The following is a 17,865-nucleotide window of genomic DNA, read 5'->3' on the forward strand; positions in this document are numbered from 1 at the left end:
GCATGCCTCCTTTAAACTGCGCCAATCACTTTAAAGCTATGCTCTCTAGCCTTGACATTCCCACCCTAGGGAGAAAAGCTTTGAATGTCTATCGTGAACGTCGTAAGTATTTGTAATTGTTTTAATTGCATGCATTAATTAATGCTTATTGGTTTCCTTTGCTGCATCATTATATATTGATCTTTGCTGTCATTTCTTAATATTAGTTTAGTTTACAGATACAGCGTGGAAACAGACCCTTCGGCCCACCGACCACCAATCCGCATACACTAGCACTATCCTACACATTAGGGACAGTTTACATTTTTTAACCAAAGACAATAACCTACAAACTTGTACATCTTTGGCATGTGGGAGAAAACCAGAGTACTTGGAGAAAACCCACATGGTCACAGGGAGAAAGTACAAACTCTGTACAGACAGCACCCGTAATCAGGATCGAACCTGGCTCTCTGGCGCTGTAAGGCAGCAACTCTACTGCTACACCACCATGCAGTAATTGTCTAACCACACCCCACATCCAGAATAAGATGGGCAACAGTTTCCTCCCAAGTATTGTGTTCAGTTTTGGTCACCATGTTTATAGGAAAGGTGTTGTCAAGCTGGAGAAGGTGCAGAGAAGATTTACAAGGATGTTGCCAGGACTCGAGGGCCGAAGCTATAGGCAGAGAACGAACAGACTAGGACTTTACTCCTTGTAGAGCAGTGGGATGGGGGGGGGTGATTTTATAGAGGTGTACAAGAGTGGGATAGTTCGCACAGAGCAGTGGAATTGAGAACCAGACATGGGTGAGAGGTGAAGATTTAATAGAAATTTGAAATGTAACATTTTCGCACAAGGTGTATGGAACGAGCTGCCAGAGAAGGTACTTGAGGCAGGTACTATTGCAATGTTTAAGAAACATTTAGACAGATACACGGATTAGGTAGGTTTCAAGGGATATGGCGAAACGCAGGCTTGTGGGACTAAGGTAAATAGGGCATGTTGGTCAGCGTGGTCAAGTTGGGCAGGTGGGCCTGTTTCCATATGACTATCACTCTTATTGCCTGTTCTTATTTACTAAAAGATGGTTTCTTCATCGACTGCTATCCTTCTGATGAAGATATTTGCAGCGTTACGGAGACTCCATGTTGATGAAGGACTATTGACATATTTCCATGTCAGAATGGTGTACAACCTGGGGTAGATCCTGCCGGTGAAGGCGTCCCCATTGCATCTGCTGCTTCCTTAGTAGTGTTGCAGTAACTCATCAGCATACGGGACTAGCTTAGATGGGGCATATTGACGTTTCCTGTAAATACTTGGGTGGGCTGCATTCGTTCTTCCATCTGTGAGCTTGAGGTCATTCAAAATTCTGCTGCTCCTGTGTAAACCCCAACGGTAGAGTTGCAGGGCCAGAGACCCGTGTTCGATCCTGAGTACTTCTGTTGTCTGTACGGAGTTTGTACATTCTCCCCGTGACCGCGTGGGTTTTCTCCGGATGCTCGGTGCGCCGAAGGGCCTATTTCCACACTGTATCACTAAAACAAAAACTGAAAAATTTGCATCAAGTACCTTCCATCTTTCTTGCATCTGCTTGATGACACACACACACACACACACACACACACACACACACACACACACACACGCACACACACAAACCCGCACGTCATGAGTCTTGCATTGCCACAGCTCATTGCCTTGTTCTTTTGTGTCAATGAATACTCCATTATTTGTAAACTGAGCCACTTAATTAGGGTCCTAGAATTATTTCGAGCTTGAGAGGAATGATTGGTTATATACTTTGGAGGCAGAACAGAGTGAATTGTGCGTTTTAATTTTATCTTGAATGAATGGACATTTTTCATCTCGAGTGTTTTTGTATTGACAGTTCAACAGCATTGCCTAAAGGAAACAAATTCTCTGTACTCTTTCCCAATGTTATTCTCTCATAGTTCAGCTGACATTCTTAGGATGGGGAGGGGAAGGGGAAGGAGCGTAAAATGTGCATATATACACTAACAGCAAGAAGCGAGAGCCCAGAGCGCTGTTATCAAGGCTCATCATTGTCATACCGATCAGGACTATTTTAAGATGAATCTGAGATGCATTGTTTCACTTGAGTTGGGGCATTGTATGGGGAAGAGATTGATGTAATGTACAATTTAACAAAGCACTGCTTGAGGCCGGCTCCAGAAGGTTTAACCCTGGTGATTCAATGTTTGAAGGTTATTTTGTCATTTAACTAGCAGGCTCCATTGATTGATTTTTTTTTGTTGAAACGCCACAGAACAATTTCTCACTATTGTATTGGAGAGAGGCACGTTTTTAAACAGAAAAATATATTTTATTTATGAGGCAGCTGCAAAAAAGGTTCCAGTGATTTGAGTTTAGAGGTAAGGACAGCAAGGTGGCGCAACGGTAGAGTTGCTGCCTTACAGCGCCAGAGACTCGGGTTCGATCCTGACTACGGGTGCTGTCTGTATGGAGCATGTACCTTTTCCCTGTGATTGCGTGGGTTTTCTCCGGGTGCTCCAGTTTCCTTCCACACTGCAAAGAGGTACAGGTTTGTAGGTTAATTGGCTTTGGTAAGCTGTCCCTAGTGTGTGTAGGTTAGCGCACGGAGTGGGCGCTGGTTGGCACAGACTCATGGGCCGAAGAACCTGTTTCCGTGCCGTATCTCTAAAGTCTAAAAGTACTGCAAAAAAAAGAGACTTTTTGTTTTGCACTTCAAGGAAATAGTTGAATTAATTCCACCCAACACCCCTGCTGAAACCGATCCATTGTTTAATCTTTTCTCTAACTCCGTGAATACTCTTTGAAGGGCAAGTTGCGTATTTGAAAGGAATGTGATCTGACAATGACAGAGACGGATGTCAGTCGGAGATATTATGAGCTGTGACACAAAGCTTTATCTGAAAGGTGGATTTCTAGTTGTACCAAAGAATGAAAGGGAGGCCGGGAGTTCTCGAGTGAGTCCTGCTTTTTGTAATCAAGTAAACAGGTATAGAGTGAAAACAAGGAACTGCAGATGCTGGTTTACCAAGGAAAGACATAAAATTCTGGAGTAACTCAGTGGGTCAGACAGCATCCCAGGGTATAGAGTTGTGGCTAGTAATGGGTCACAAGTCTTGCGCATGACCTTTGTGTTGCCTTCTGTTCTTGAATCCTTTGCTTTATCCATTGCCCTCAGCTGTTTATTGATGTCACATGCAATGAATCAGGTTCCGTGCGATCGCATTTGCTGTGATGGTATAGACCTCAAGAGGAATACAAAATGGATAATCCATTTGACAATTTTAAGCTCCAGGTGGTTCTAACTGCTTCAGCCTTGTTTTTTTGGCATTCTTTCACAGCCCTCCAGACTTGATTATAAGGATTGTTTTATACTTTAGACCACCGGCGTGGAAACAGGCCCCTCTGCCTACCGAGTCCACACCGACCAGCAATTGGTACGCCAGCACTATCCAACACACGGAACAATTTTTTACCAATGCCAATTAACCTACAAACCTGTACGTCCTTAGAGTGTGGGGGGAAACCGGAGAAAACCCACGTGGTCACAGGGAGAATGTACTAACTTTGTGCAGACAGCAGCCACAGTCAGGATCGAACCCAGGTCTCTGCCGCTGTAGGGCAGAAAATCTACCGTTGCGCAATCCTGAGACACTTCTTTCTTCCGTTGCCTTGGAACCAGTACATCCACTCGGACAACTAATACGGTGATATTGTTACAGATTATTATTATTATTATTATACAATTGATTGTCGTATGCACAAGTACTGCGCATTACTTGACAATCTTGCTTGCAACAGCATCACCGGGATGTAGAGCAGTATACAACACATAAATTATGCATTATACATAAATTATACAAGGCAGTGGAACGGAAAAAGACTGCAAAAACAAGATATTGGTGCAAAACACAATTAGGAAAGAAGTCCATGGAAGTGCAGGAGGTGATTGATAGTGCTCTGTTGGTAATGGGATTTTATTTGTCCTGTGTACAGAGGTACAGTGAAATTAATTTTTGTATTCAGTATGACTGCATAAGCACTTAGATAGATAAGCATCTCAGATACAGTACACGTGTACAGCAGTAGCACACTGACACAGTATATAAAGTAGCCATGTTTTGTTGCCATTTTCCAGTCCCAGTTTTTCAGTGCAGGGTTCTTGAACCTGTGGTGTCGGGTCGGCCTAGCTGTGGTGTTCTCCACCACTGCAGGCCGTGTACGGTCCACGCGCTCGGCCTCTTGCGGCGGCTCCCAGTCCAGCCAGCAGCCCACTCCACCGTCGAGACACTGCACTCCGTCCCGCAGCCAGAACCTGAAGGGTAACTTTTTCACACAGAGTGTGGCGGGTGTATGGAACGAGCTGCTGGAGGAGGTAGTTGAGGTAGGTACTTTCACAATATTTAAGGAACATTTAGACAGGTACATGGATAGGATAGGTTTAGAGGGATATGGGCCAAAGGCAGGCAGGTGGGACTAGTGTAGATGGGCCATGTTGGTCAGTGTGGGCAAGCTGTGTCACTCTATGGGATGATTGTGATGTACGCTGAGCTGTAATAGATTAACAGTAACCTGGTGTATGTATTCCTGTTGTTCAGCTGCTCCAGAGCAGAGGGGAGAGAGCCAGCGAAATATCATCTGCTGCTGACCTTTCTTTAGCAGTGTAATCTTTTTTAACCATGATATTTCTTCCAGTGCTTTCACAAAAATGCCAGTTTGTATCCAGGCTTTGTAACCCAGCTGAAGCTGTGTGGAAACAGTATTGAGTCGGTAATGTTGGAAAATCTGGCAGAGATACAGCATCCTAATGTTAAGTTACCTGATGAACTGCCAAAGTTCCAGACAATTAATCCTGAAGCAGTGCAGCTTAGGAATCTAAATTTAAGTAACTAAATGAAAATGTAAAAATACAGGGGAGAAAGCCACTAAATTGTGGCAATAACACATTTGATTCACTCATTCACCCTCGGGAAAAGAAACCTGCTGTCCTTGCCCAGTATCAACCCTATTTGCTTCCACACCCTTGTACGGTTGACTTTGATAGACACAAAGTGCTGGAGTAACTAAGCGGGTCAGGCAGCATCTCTGGAGAAAATGGATAGGGGACGTTTCAGGTCGGAACCCTTCCCTAGCTAGAGTCATGCAGCATGGAAACAGGCCATTCGGCCCACCTTGTCAATGGCGACCAACATGCCCCATCTACTCTAGTCCCATCTGCCTTATTTTGGCCCATGTCCCTCTAATCCTATCTATAAACCTGTCTAAGTGTTTCTTAAACGTAGCGATGGTTAACAAAGCTGCATATAAGGGTCAGAACCCTTCTACATTATGTGTCTATCTTTGGTACAAACCAGAATCTGCAATTGCTTTTAATTGCATGATGGTTGATTTTAAACCGTACATTTTAGGACAATTAGGGATGAATAATAATTGCAGGCATCATGCATCATATACAGTCTTCTTTGAATGGATAGTTCACAACAAAAGATCGTCACCGTATGTCGATACAAGTGACAATAATAAACTAAACTAAACTAAACCGACGTGCTTTGGTTTCCTCCCACACTCCAAAGTTTGTAGCTTAAGTTGCCTCTATAAAATTGTCCCTAGTCTGTAGGGAGTGGATGAGAAAGTGGGATAACGTAGATCTCTTGTGAACGGGTGATCAATTGTTGGCATGGACAAGTGGGCCGAAGGGTCTGTTTCCATGCTGTGTCTCCAAACTACACTAAAGAGAAATAATTAACATTTCAACGCCCTTTCAACATAACTAGGAAACGTTGAAGATGAGCATGCAAGGCAAAGGGAGGATTGAAGGAGTCAGTGCTCTTAGGAAAGTTAAAATAAAATAGAGTGCTGAAGTAACTCAACAGGTCAGGCAGCATCTGTGGAGAACGTGCCAGGTGACATTTTGCGTCAGGCTTTTAGGGCAGTTGCTTGATGATCAATAGTAGAGTAGTTCTCTCCCAGAATATTCCATATCATTGATCCTTGGTTAAAGTGGTTTAAGATAATATATGGTAAATCTGTAGTGTACCACACAGCGTTGTAAGTGCATTACAAGGCCACATTTCAAAAGGCTGAGACGTGTAATATGCATCCAGACTGGTGCACTTATCCCATAAATATCCCATGGCACTTGGCCTTGGTAATTTAGCAAGATCAGGATTAAAAATCCCTGCAGAAGTCATGAATAAGTTGAGAGAGTGCAGTGAATCCCCTGAGGTGACTGGATGCTGGAAAACCTGGAATGTGAGGAGCTTCAAGGGACTGCATACACCTTCAAGGCAGGAATGGGTATGAGGGCAATTAGCATTGTGATTTGGATGTGCTTCAAAAGCAAATGAGAATTGTATCGATTTGCTAATGGCGATTAGATTTTAAATTCTGCAACCTGTTTTCATAAGGTGCTGATAATCTTCCTGTTGGGTATCCAATAATCAAACATAAAATGAATGTACACTTTGGCAAACTCCCCACCAAATGCTGATAATCTTGTTCAGTATCTGATAGTCAAACTTTATAAAGAAGGTGGACTTCATCATTACACGTTTCCCCGACTGTCTCTCATCGTTTTGTGAATGACATTGAGCTGTCACCAAGCTGCATAATTAATTTCCGTCTCCCGTGGCTGCAAGCGGACATCAAAGATTGCCACTGCATTGCTCGGGCTTTGTAAGAAAATTACAGTTTAACCCGGCAGAAGACAGCTACATTCAGCATCACCACAATGGACTTCATTGCAAGTTAACCCATGAGAGCATATATCTCTCTTTGATCCAATGCTGATTCTTTGAAAGAAAGTTTGTTGTAGCTGCTTTGTGAAGAGAGGAGGTATCAACTGAGTCGTCATGATTAGCTTGAGAAGTGCCTGTCTGGGTATGTGTTTGATCTGAGTCGGCTTGCTGTAGTTAGTTGGGGAGTATTTGGAGGGGCAAACCTTTTTGGAGCGGCCTAGCTGCTGCCTCACAGCGCCAGAGACATGGTTTTGATCCTGACCTCGAATGCTGTCTGTGTGTGCAATTTATACATTCTCCCTGTGGCCGTGTGGTTTCCTCTGGGTGCTCCAGTTTCATCTCTGGATGAAGCTGCAAGTTTATAGCCTAATTGGCCCTCTGTTAATTCCCCCCAGTGTATAGGGACTGGGTGTAAAAGCGGGATAACATAGAACTCCACGCAGACAGCACCCGTGGTCAGGATGATCCCAGGTATCCAGCACTGTGGTGCAGCAGCTCTACCAGCTGTGCACATAAATGATTAAGAACCAATTACTTTGATACCATAACCACCTCGGGGACATTAGAAATACAAGCAGGATATGACAATTCTGCCCTTGTTAGGCACAAAATGCTGGAGAAACTCAGCGAGTCGAGGAGCATCTCTGGAGAAAAAGAATAGGTGATGTTTCAGGTCAGAACCCTTCTCCAGCGATTCTCTGTGTTCTTGCTGAGATGCTCCAGCATTTTGGGTCTATCTTTGGTATGAACCAGCATCAGCAGTTCCCTCCTCCACATTCATCCCTTGTAGCTACTTTGTCATTCAATAAGAACATGGCTGATCTTTTACCAGCATCATTCTGCGGTAACACTGCTTCCCTTGATTCTTCTGGAATATTTGAAAGTTCCGTGACTCTCTGGAAGGGAGAGTGCCAAAAATTCACTTCCTTCTGTGGAGCAGCAAAGAATCTTCTTATCTCAGTCCTCAATAGCTGACCCTTATTTTGAGACTGTGTGACCCTTGGTTCTAGAGAACCCAGCCAGCAGTTGGAAGTGTTGTCCATTCGATGTTTAAGGTCACTAAACGGTCTTAATATATCAGGTATTGAGCGTGCAGCGAAGAATTACGAAGATGTGTGCTGAGGCCCTGAGCTACAGAGAGAGGTTGGGCAGGCCAGTGGTTTATTCCTTTGAGCGGAGGAAATTGAGGGATCGTCTTATAGATGTGCATAAAGTCAGGGCTACCAACTCTCACGCATTGAGCGTGAGACTCGCGCATTTGAAGAAATTCTCACACTCTCACGCTGATGGTAGAAGTACTCACGCTCAAATCTTTTTCTTCTTTTTTTTAAATAAATAAATGAAGGCGCGCTCCTCCACACTCACCAATGAGAATAGTTTTCTGTTGGCGGGTTTCCCGTAAAGAACGAGCAATTGGCTTAAGCCCATCGCACACTATTTAAAATGGCAAGGTTACACAAAAAAAAGCTGGAGAAACTCAGCGGGTGCAGCAGCATCTATGGAGCGAAGGAAATAGGCATCGTTTCGGGCCGAAACCCTTCTTCAGATGGCAATATTTTTTTTTTTGGCAATATGGCAATATAGACAAAAATGATGGAGAAACTCAGCAGGTGAGGCAGCATCTATGTCTGAGTTTAACCCTTCTCCACGCTCAAGCATTTTTGTCTACCGCTCTTTAGATGCTGCCTCGCCCGCATTCACATTCCCGTGCAGATGGTGTAAGAGGTGAGGCATGGCGGTGGTCCCAGCACCGACCCCTGAGGCATCGCTCACACCTCCCACCGCCACCTCCGGCAGCTCTGTGTCCGGCGGCAGCTCTGTCCACACCGCATGGAGTTTTAACCCCGGCCCGGAGCCAGGAGCGAACCGGGTGAGTGGGGGCATCGGTGCCGCCTCCGGAGCCGCGGGGATGAATCTTGGGCTAAGGCTCCGCTCCGATGCCCAACCCCCGGGTCACTGTCCCTCACCTCCTCCGGACCCCAGCTGGACACAGAGCACCTGGGCCAGCCCGCATTCCCAGGAGGGGGGGGAGGGGGAGTGGGAAATGCTCCCCGGACATCGCCAAGTCTCCGCTCACTCCGGGTGTTGTCGCCGCTTCACTGATACACACTCTCACACACAACCTAACACACACCCTTGCACACACACAAGGTTTATAGGGATATGGGCCAAATGCGGATAAATGGGACTAGTTTAGATAGAATATCTGGGACTGCATGGACAAGTTTGGATGAATGGCCTGTTTCCATGCTGTAAGTATGACACACTGTAGAAAGGGTGCAATTGCTCTGGAGAGGATTCAGGTACGATTTATGAACATATTGGCAGGGCTGGAATTTTTTTTTTCACTTTGAAGAAAGATTTGATAACTGGGATTGTATTCTCTGCAGCAATCGAGGTGAGGAAAAGACCTGTTTCGCTTTACAAAGAGTGTAGGAAGGAACTACAGATGGTGGTTTAATCCGGTTAGACACTAAAAGCTGGAATAACTCAGCAGGACAGGCAGCATCTCTGGAGAGAAAGGATAGGTGACGTTTTGGGTCGAGACCTTCAGACTGAAGAGGTTAAAAACCAGCCATTAAACACAGTGACTGGAGATGTGTATTATCCAACTAAGGGCAGAAATCAGATCATGTGCTCATCTTTATTGGCGTGACACCATAATAAATATATTACAGAAAAAAAAAATTTAATGGGGTGGCACGGTGGCGCAGCGATGGAGTTGCTGCCTTGCAGCACCACAGACCCAGATTTGATCCTGACTATGTACAGTATTTGTACATTCTCCTTATGACATGGTTTTCTCTGGATATTGAAGTTTCTCCCACGTTCGAAAGAAGTGCAGGTTTGTAGGTTAATTGGCTTCTGTAAATTGTCCCTGGTGTGTAGGATACAACTGGTGTATGGTAGATTGCTGGTCGGTGTGGACTTGGTGGGCCGAAGGGCCTGTTTCCATATATATGTTTTACATATATATCTTAATTTCATTGAAACATATACGGTTGAATATGTGGCATTATTTCGTCTTGTTTCTATAGTCAAAGGGTAAGGTTGATTGATTTATTTGTGCAGAACAGTGATGGAAGTTTGACTCCTCTTGCCTTCTTTTTATGTTTTTGTTTCTCTAGATATATATATGCATAACAGCATGAATTATAATCTGATTTCCATACATGGTCATTCATGTGCTGCACCTGTTGATCAGAGCCTGGCTCTACTGTGGAATGTAATTAGGAATGTAATTTAGCCTAACCTTCCTCATACTTAACCAATTTGAGCATTCTGTTGCATTCAAGTGTAAGTTAAAAGACTTGGCTACAGCCCATGCACCTAGATTGCACAATTTCAATATAGACAAAAATGCAAAAGCTCCCTCAGCAGGTGAGGACAGCCTCCCACACTTCCCCCCCTCCCCAGCCCCCCCACGCTCCCACACACCCCTCCCACCCCCCCCCCCCCCCCCCCCCCCCCGCATTCAGTCCATTCCCTCCCTCACATTTCTCACTCTAAGAGGTGATGTTGGCAGCCCCTGATAAAATCATGAGAGGGATATATTGGGTGAACACAGTCTTGTTTACCAAGAGTTGGGGAATCATAGTGAAGATGTAAAAATTGTCCCTCATGGGTATAGGATAGTGTTCATGTGCAGATCGCTGGTCAGCGTGGACACGGTGGGCCGAAAGGGCCTATCTCCATGCTGTATCTCTCAACTAAAAGGATAAGAAAGGTTTAGAGAGATATGGGCCATATGAAATGGGATTGGCTTAGATGAGGCATCTTGGTCAGCATGAGTTGGGCCGAAGGGCCTGTTTCCGTGCTGTATGACTCTCTGCCTCTATCCAATGACTCTGTACTCCTTCACGATTAGCACTTGAAGAACTGTTCAGCTGCGGGGCTTTTCAGACATAAATCTTAACCTGCATTGGACCCGATGATGTCTGGCTTGGATATAGTATCGCAGTAATTGATATATACTTGTCAAATCTGTCACATGAAAAACGTTAGAAGCTATTAAGCTATTATTAAATACATTGTGGCAGAACACAGAGAACTTCAAGGTCGGGCAAAGTCAATATGGCTTTGTGAAGGGGAAATTGATTAATTTATTCATTCGTCAGTCGAAGTAACATGCTTTAACGGAGAATCCGTGGTGTTCAGTTGTTGTCTGGTAAGGGGCTGCAAGAGATGTTAATGCAAGCCATAAAAGCTCATTGTGCAGGAGTACCATATTGTTGTGGGTATAAGGTTGGCTAACAGGAGCAAGCAAATAAAGGCGTGGGAGACTCATCATATAAACAGGCCCTTCTGCCCACTGAGTCTATGCCGTCCACCGGTCACCTGTTCACACTGATTCCACTTTTGCATCCACTCCCTACACACTGGGCACAATTTATAGAGGACCAATTAACCTACAAACCTTTGTCTTGTTTCTGCTCTCTCCCAGCTTTCTTCCATCTCACCCCCCTCCTCACCATATGTCTAAAGAAGAGTCCCAACCGAAACGTCACCTATCCATGTTTTCCAGAGTTGCAGCATTCTCCCCATAACCTTCGCTAATCAAATCCTAGCAATCTCGGCTTTAAAAATACCCAACGACTTGGCTTCCACAGCCGTCTGTGGCAATTAATTCCAAAGATTCACCACCCTCTAGTAAATAAATTCCTCCCCATCTCCATGCTACAAATATATCCTTTTATTTTGAGGCTGTGCCCTGTCGTCCTAGACTCTCCTACCGGTGGAAACATCCTCTCCTCATCCACTACATCTCGGCCTTTCATTATTTGAGGCAGCATCCCCGCAGATCATGGAGGGTGCTGCCTGACCTCCTGAGTTGTACCAGCACTTTGTGTCTTTCAAATGTAAAGAAGGGTGAGCTTATATGCAGGCTTTAGTCTGCCCAGTTAGCAAATTTAGTAAATAACATAAATATAATAAAAAGGAACTGCGGATGCTGGTTTATTAGGTGGACACAAAATGCTGGAAAGCGCAGCAGGTCAGGCAGCATCTCTGGAGAACGTCGATGGATGACGTTTCAGGTCGGGACCCTTCTTCAGACTGATTGTAAGGCTGGAGAATAGGAAGCAAGAAAAGGCCATGACAATTTGGTTAATGATTCGGTGCCACATCAAAGTTTTATTTATTTCACCTTGTCAATTAATTTTATTTGCTACAATGTAGGGAATATTTTTGGAAATGATCTTTCAAACACAGATTTGAGAAAACCAGTGACTGAAGAAGGGTCCAGACCCAAAATGTCACCTGTCCGTTCCCTCCACAGATGCCGCCTGAACTGCTGAGTTCCTCCAACACTTTGTGTTTTGCTCAAGATTCCAGCCTCTATAGTCTCTTGTGTTGAGATTCAGCAGTCTTTTCCATTGGGTTAGTGGGAAGGAGTCAGTGAAATAAACAAGTTATTTAAAATGGAAAAACATCTCTCTTAAGCACCTGTGTTTTTCCATATGATAACAAAGTCCCTTGAATGAATGACTAAACGTTTCAGCTTGAATGCTTCAGTTTGTCAATTTGTTTAATTGCATCCTTTCTGGAAAGAGATTGACTATCTTCTGACATCTGACAATCCATTCAAACAGTATTCCTTTGAAACCTAAGGGCTTACTGGGTCTCCTGCCCTACATATTTTCATATGACAAAGGATTAGTCATACAGCGTGGAAACAGGCCCTTCAGCCCAAATTGCCCATACTGACCAAGATGCCCCATTTGGCCCCATTTGGTCTATAACCCAGTAAAAAATGTTCCTATCTATGTACCCTTTTAAATGTTGTTAAAGTGCCTGCCTCAACTACTTCTTCTTGCAGCTTGTTCCATATGCCCACCACCCCCTGAGTGAAAAAGTTGCCCTCCCTATTGGACAGCACAGTGGCTCAGCGATATAGTTACTGCCTTACAGCTCCAGAGACTCGGTTTTGATCCTCAGTGCAGGGACTATCTGTACTGAGTTTGTACGTTCTCTCTGTAACCACGTGGGTTTCTTCTGGGTGCTCTAGTTTCCTCCCACATTCCGAAGACGTGCATGTTCGTTAGTTAATCGTCCTCTGTAAATTGTCCCTAGTGTGTAGGGTAGAACTAGTGTATAGGTGATCGCTGGTTAGCGCGGACATGTTGGACCCAAGGGTCTGTTTCCACGCTGCATCTCCAAACTAAACAAAAATTTTGCCCCGAAGTTAAACATAAATTGCTGGAGTAACTCCGCGGGTGAGGCAGCATCTCTGGAGAGAAGGAATGGGTGACCCTTCTTCAGCCTGATGTCAGGGAAGGGGGCGGGACAAAGATACAATGTAGTCGAAGACATTAAGACTAGTGGGAGAACTGGGAAGGGGGAGGGGATGGAGAGAGAGGGAAAGCAAGGGCTATCTGAAGTTAGTGAAGTCAGTCTTCATACCGCTGGGGTGTAAACTACCCAAGCGAAATATGAGGTGCTGTTCTTCCAATTTGTGCTAGGGTCCCATCAGAGTCTCCTTGATATCCCGCAGCTCTGCTCTTGCTCCTCCTCCCCCCATTCGTAACAACGAGTCCACCTTGTCCTCACCTTCCACCCCATCAGCCGTCGCATACAGCATATAATCCTCCAACATTTTCGCCACCTCCAACGGGATCCCACTACTGGCCACATCTTCCCATCTCCACCCCTTTCTGCTTTCCCCAGAGACCGTTCCCTCCGAAACTCCCTGGTCAACTCGTCCCTTCCCACCCAAACCACCCCCTCCCCGGGTACTTTCCCCTGCAACTGCAGGAGATGCAACACCTGTCCCTTTATCTTCCCCCCTCGACTCCATCCAAGGACCCAAACAGTCTTTCCAGGTGAGGCAGAGGTTCCTCCTCCAAAGTCATTTACTGTATCCGCTGTTCCAGCTGTCAACCTCTATATCGGCGAGACCAAGCGCAGGCTCGGCGATCATTTTGCCGAACACCTTCGCTCAGTCCGTCTTAACCTACCTGATTGCCCCGTCGCTCAGCATTTCAACTCCCCCTCCCAATCCCAATCTGACCTTTCTGTCCCGGGCCTCCGCCATTGTCAGAGTGACTTACTTAGACTTAGTTCCTCCCACACTGTTGTGTGCATTGGGTAGCAAGCTTTCGCCATTCTGTTCGGTTATGTGCGACGTCTTCCACCCTCAATAGGCTTGCGTCCCGGGTTTCCACAACCTTCTGGAATGTTCGCCTCCATGTGAGTTTTGGCCCAGCGCAAATTGGAGGAACAGTGCCTCATATTTAGTTTGGGTAGTTTACACCCCAGCTGTATGAACATTGACTTCTTTAACTTCAGATAGTCCTTGTTTTCCCTCTCTATCCCCTCCCCCTTACCAGTTCTCCCACTAGTCTTCTTACTGTCTCCGACTACAGTCTATCTTTGTCCCATCCCCTCCCCTGACATCAGTCTGAAGAAGGGTCTCGGCCCGAAACGTCACCCATTCTTTCTCTCCAGAGATGCTGTCTGACCCGCTGAGTTACTCCAGCATTTTGTGTCTACCTTCGATTTAAGATCACCTCTCAGCGTTCTAAGGAATAAAGTCCTATCCTGCTTAACCTCTGCATATAGTTCAGGTCCTAAAGTCCTAGCAGCGTTCTTGTAAATCTTCTCTGCACTCTTTCCAGTTTAATGACATCTGCCCTATAGCAGGGTGACCAAAACGGAACACAAAACTCCAAATGTGGCCTTGTACAACAGTAACAAAACATCCCAACTTTTATACTCAATGCATTGACTGATGAAGGCCAACGTGCCAAAAGCCTTCTTGACCACTCTATCTACTTGTGACGCCACTTTCATGAAATTATGTACGTGCGTTCCTAGATCCGTCTGCTCTACAACACTCTCTAGGGCCATGCCCTGGTTTGAGTTCCCAAAGTGCAACACCTTACATTTATCTGCATTCTTTAAGAACCTAATCTCTTCCTTAAGTGGGGAAACCTGTACAGATAGAAAGTATTCTCAGTAATCATCTAAGGGTCTGGGGAGAGGATGGAAATGTGATGGATCAGCTAAGATAATATTCTTTGATGCATGAAAAGGGCCGAATGGCCTATTTTTGTTCTCGTTTTCTATGTATCTTTGAATGTTAATTTGTTTTACTTTGTGTGTTTATTGTTGATAAGGATAAAATAATTCATTTCATAAAACTTTCATGTTTGACACTATTTCGATAAATTAATGCCACAAAAGCACTGTCATTTTAATTGGAGGTTATCCATGGAAACAGTTAATTGCAATAAAACAAAGCTATGTTAATATTTTATTAAAGGATTCGCACAGGGCCCTCAACAATGGGCGAGCTAATTTGTGTTATCCCAGCCTCAAGTGAAAACGTGACCTTGCACAATAGTTGCTTCCCCTACCTCCACCCCAACCCACACATGCTACCCTCTCTCCTGCTGTGCTCCATGCAAGTGGGTGGATTTCAGTGCCGAGACAGCAAAGTATTACTCATTTTAAGTAATGTTTGGAGAAACAGCATCAGTCCTAGTACATTCAACATCAATTGCCTGAATCATTTTTTGCAGATGAGATTAGTTTAACGGCATAATTTTCGGCACAGACATTGTGGGCCAAAGGGCCAGTTTCTGTGCTGTACTTTCCTATGTTCTGTGATTTCGGTTTTTTAAGTCATTAAAAGTAATGGGTGAGGGGATTTACTCCCAGTACCAAGCGATGAGGACTCTATTAATTAATTGAAATGGTGTCCTTGACTGAACTTCAAGTGTCAGTTCCTGACCAGAGCACGTGCCTGTCGAGCATTAGCCAAGTCAGGAAGTGCCAAAAGCAATTAACTGAATTTCTAAACATCGAGAAGTTGGCTCCATGACAAAAACTATTCAGGGAAAAAAAAAAGAATAAACCATTGATTTAAAAATTTCTGTAATTAAAGAGTATTTGTAATTGCTGGGATTTTAGTGGTCATTAACAACAAAGACCAGGTCCTCTTCAATGGAGCAGATAATCAATAGGGCAGCACAGTGGCGCAGTGGTAGAGCTGCTGCCTCACAAATGTCAGAGACCCGGGTTCAAGCCTGACCTCGGGTGCTATCTGTGCGGAGTTTACACGTTGTCCGTGTGTTTCCTGGGTTTCCTCCGGGTGCTCCGGTTTCTTCCCATATTCCAAAGACTTACGGGTTTGTAGGTTGATTGGCCATCTGTAAATTGCCCCTAGCGTGTGTGGAGTGGATGCGAAAGTAGAATTACATAGAACTGGTGATCACTGGTCGGCGTGGACTCTGTGGGCAAAGGGCCTGTTTCCGTGCTGTATCTCCAATAAACTCTAACGTTCATCTGCCATGTCTGGCATGTGTTATATCTTTCCAATGGAGATTTGAGCCTCCATGCAAGACTAAAGGAGAAAGCTGTTAAGTGTTATTATTTTCTGAGTATGACTTGTTTTAAGAATCCAAAATTAATTAAACGTTTTATGTGCAGTAGAATACAATAGGCTACGAAAATTATTGTTTTCTTTAGCATGCCTTTAAAGGTGGTGTCTTTGGTATCTTTGGATTCTACAATGTCTTTATATTTTATGTATATTTTCCCATGAACCATCCCATGAGGAGCATCAATTAGTCATTTGGAGAACTTTGATGCAGTCTGAAGAAGGATCCCGACCCAAAACGTCACTTATACATTCTCTCCAACGATGCTGCCTCACTGACGGAGTTACTCCAGCACATTTTGTCTTTTTTTGTAAAAGAGCACTTGCTGTTCCTTGTCTCCACGTCGTCATTTAGTTCAGTTTGCAGATACAGCATTGGAAACATCCCATTCAGCCCACTGAGTCCGCGTCCGCGTCAACTATCGATCACCTGTTCACACTAATTTTAGTCTGCACCCCGGGGGCATGAACATCGAATTCTCCCAATTTTGTTAGTCCTTGCTGTCTCCTCCCCTTCCTCAGCCCCCCTGCAGTCTCCTCCCATCCCCCAGCCTGGCTTGCAAACTGAAGAAGGGTTTTCGCCCGAAACGTTGCCTACTTAGCTTTAATGCTTATCCCACTGCAGCTTTTTTGTGTAAACTACAGTTCCAGTATCCCCTCCACTACACACTATGGACCATTTTGGAGAGGCTGATTAACCTACAAACCTCACATCTTTGGGGTGTGAGACCTGCAGGAAATCACAAAGTAAAGTGCAGTAGAATATAGTGCAGAGAGAATGTGCAAACTTTATACATATGGCACCCATGGTCAGGATCGAACCCAGGTAGTACCTGATACAACTACCTCTTCTGGCAGCTCGTTCCATGTACCCATAACCCTTTGTGTAAAATAAAAGTTGCCCCTCGGGTTCCTGCTAAATCTTTCCCCCCTCACCTTGAGCTTATGTCCTCCATTTCTTGATTCTTTTTTCCCCTCTTCTGGGCAATTGCTTCCTGGCATGGAATTTAGCATAAACAGGAATGTATTGAGAAGTTTGGGGGCTCAGTTTTATTACTGTACATTTTATTCCTGAACGTCCTGTACACTTTTTCCTATAAGAGATTAAATCTCTTAATTGTTTCAGACATCTCGATTAGCTCAAAAGGAGATGAGGAAGAATTTATTTAGTCAGAGGGTGGTCATTTTTAAGGCAGAGAATGATAGGTTCTTAATTAATAAGGGTGTGAAGGGCTTTGGGGAGAGAGCAGGAGAATGGGGTTTAGAGGGAAAGATGGATCATATGATTGAATGGTGGAGTGGACTCAATTGGCTGAATGATTTAATTCTGCTCCTGTGACTTACGAACTTATGAGCTCCCATCTTATTTTTTTAGTTCAGATTAGGTGCGAGATACAGTGCGGAAACAGGCCTTTCGGCCCACCGAATCCGCGCCGATCAGCGATCCCCGTACACAAGTGCTATCCCACACATGTAACAACTTACGATCTTTACCGAAGCCAATTAACCTACAAACCTGTACGTCTTTAAACTGTGGAAGGGAACTGGAGCATCCGGTGAAAACAAGCGGTCAGAGGGAGAATGTACAAACTCCGTACAGACAGGACCCGTAGTCAGGATCGAACCCGGGTCTCTGGCGCTGTAAGACAGCAACTCTACCACTGTGCCATCATTATGTTCAGGTTTATGTTCAGGTTTTTTTTTTATGGTGGTAAGGAAGTTAAAGCTAACGTTTCTTTTTAATATAA

General features: G+C 44.6%; 1 protein-coding gene across 1 annotated transcript in view; it reads left to right on the forward strand.

The window, feature by feature from the left end:
- The window catches only part of LOC129707322 (serine/threonine-protein kinase 3/4), a 108,690-nt gene that overhangs the window by 88,004 nt on the left and 2,821 nt on the right, over window positions 1–17,865 (forward strand). The gene's annotated exons all lie outside the window — the stretch shown is intronic.

Source organism: Leucoraja erinacea, chromosome 21 (assembly GCF_028641065.1).
Source record: "Leucoraja erinacea ecotype New England chromosome 21, Leri_hhj_1, whole genome shotgun sequence".
Taxonomy (NCBI): Eukaryota; Metazoa; Chordata; class Chondrichthyes; order Rajiformes; family Rajidae; genus Leucoraja; species Leucoraja erinaceus.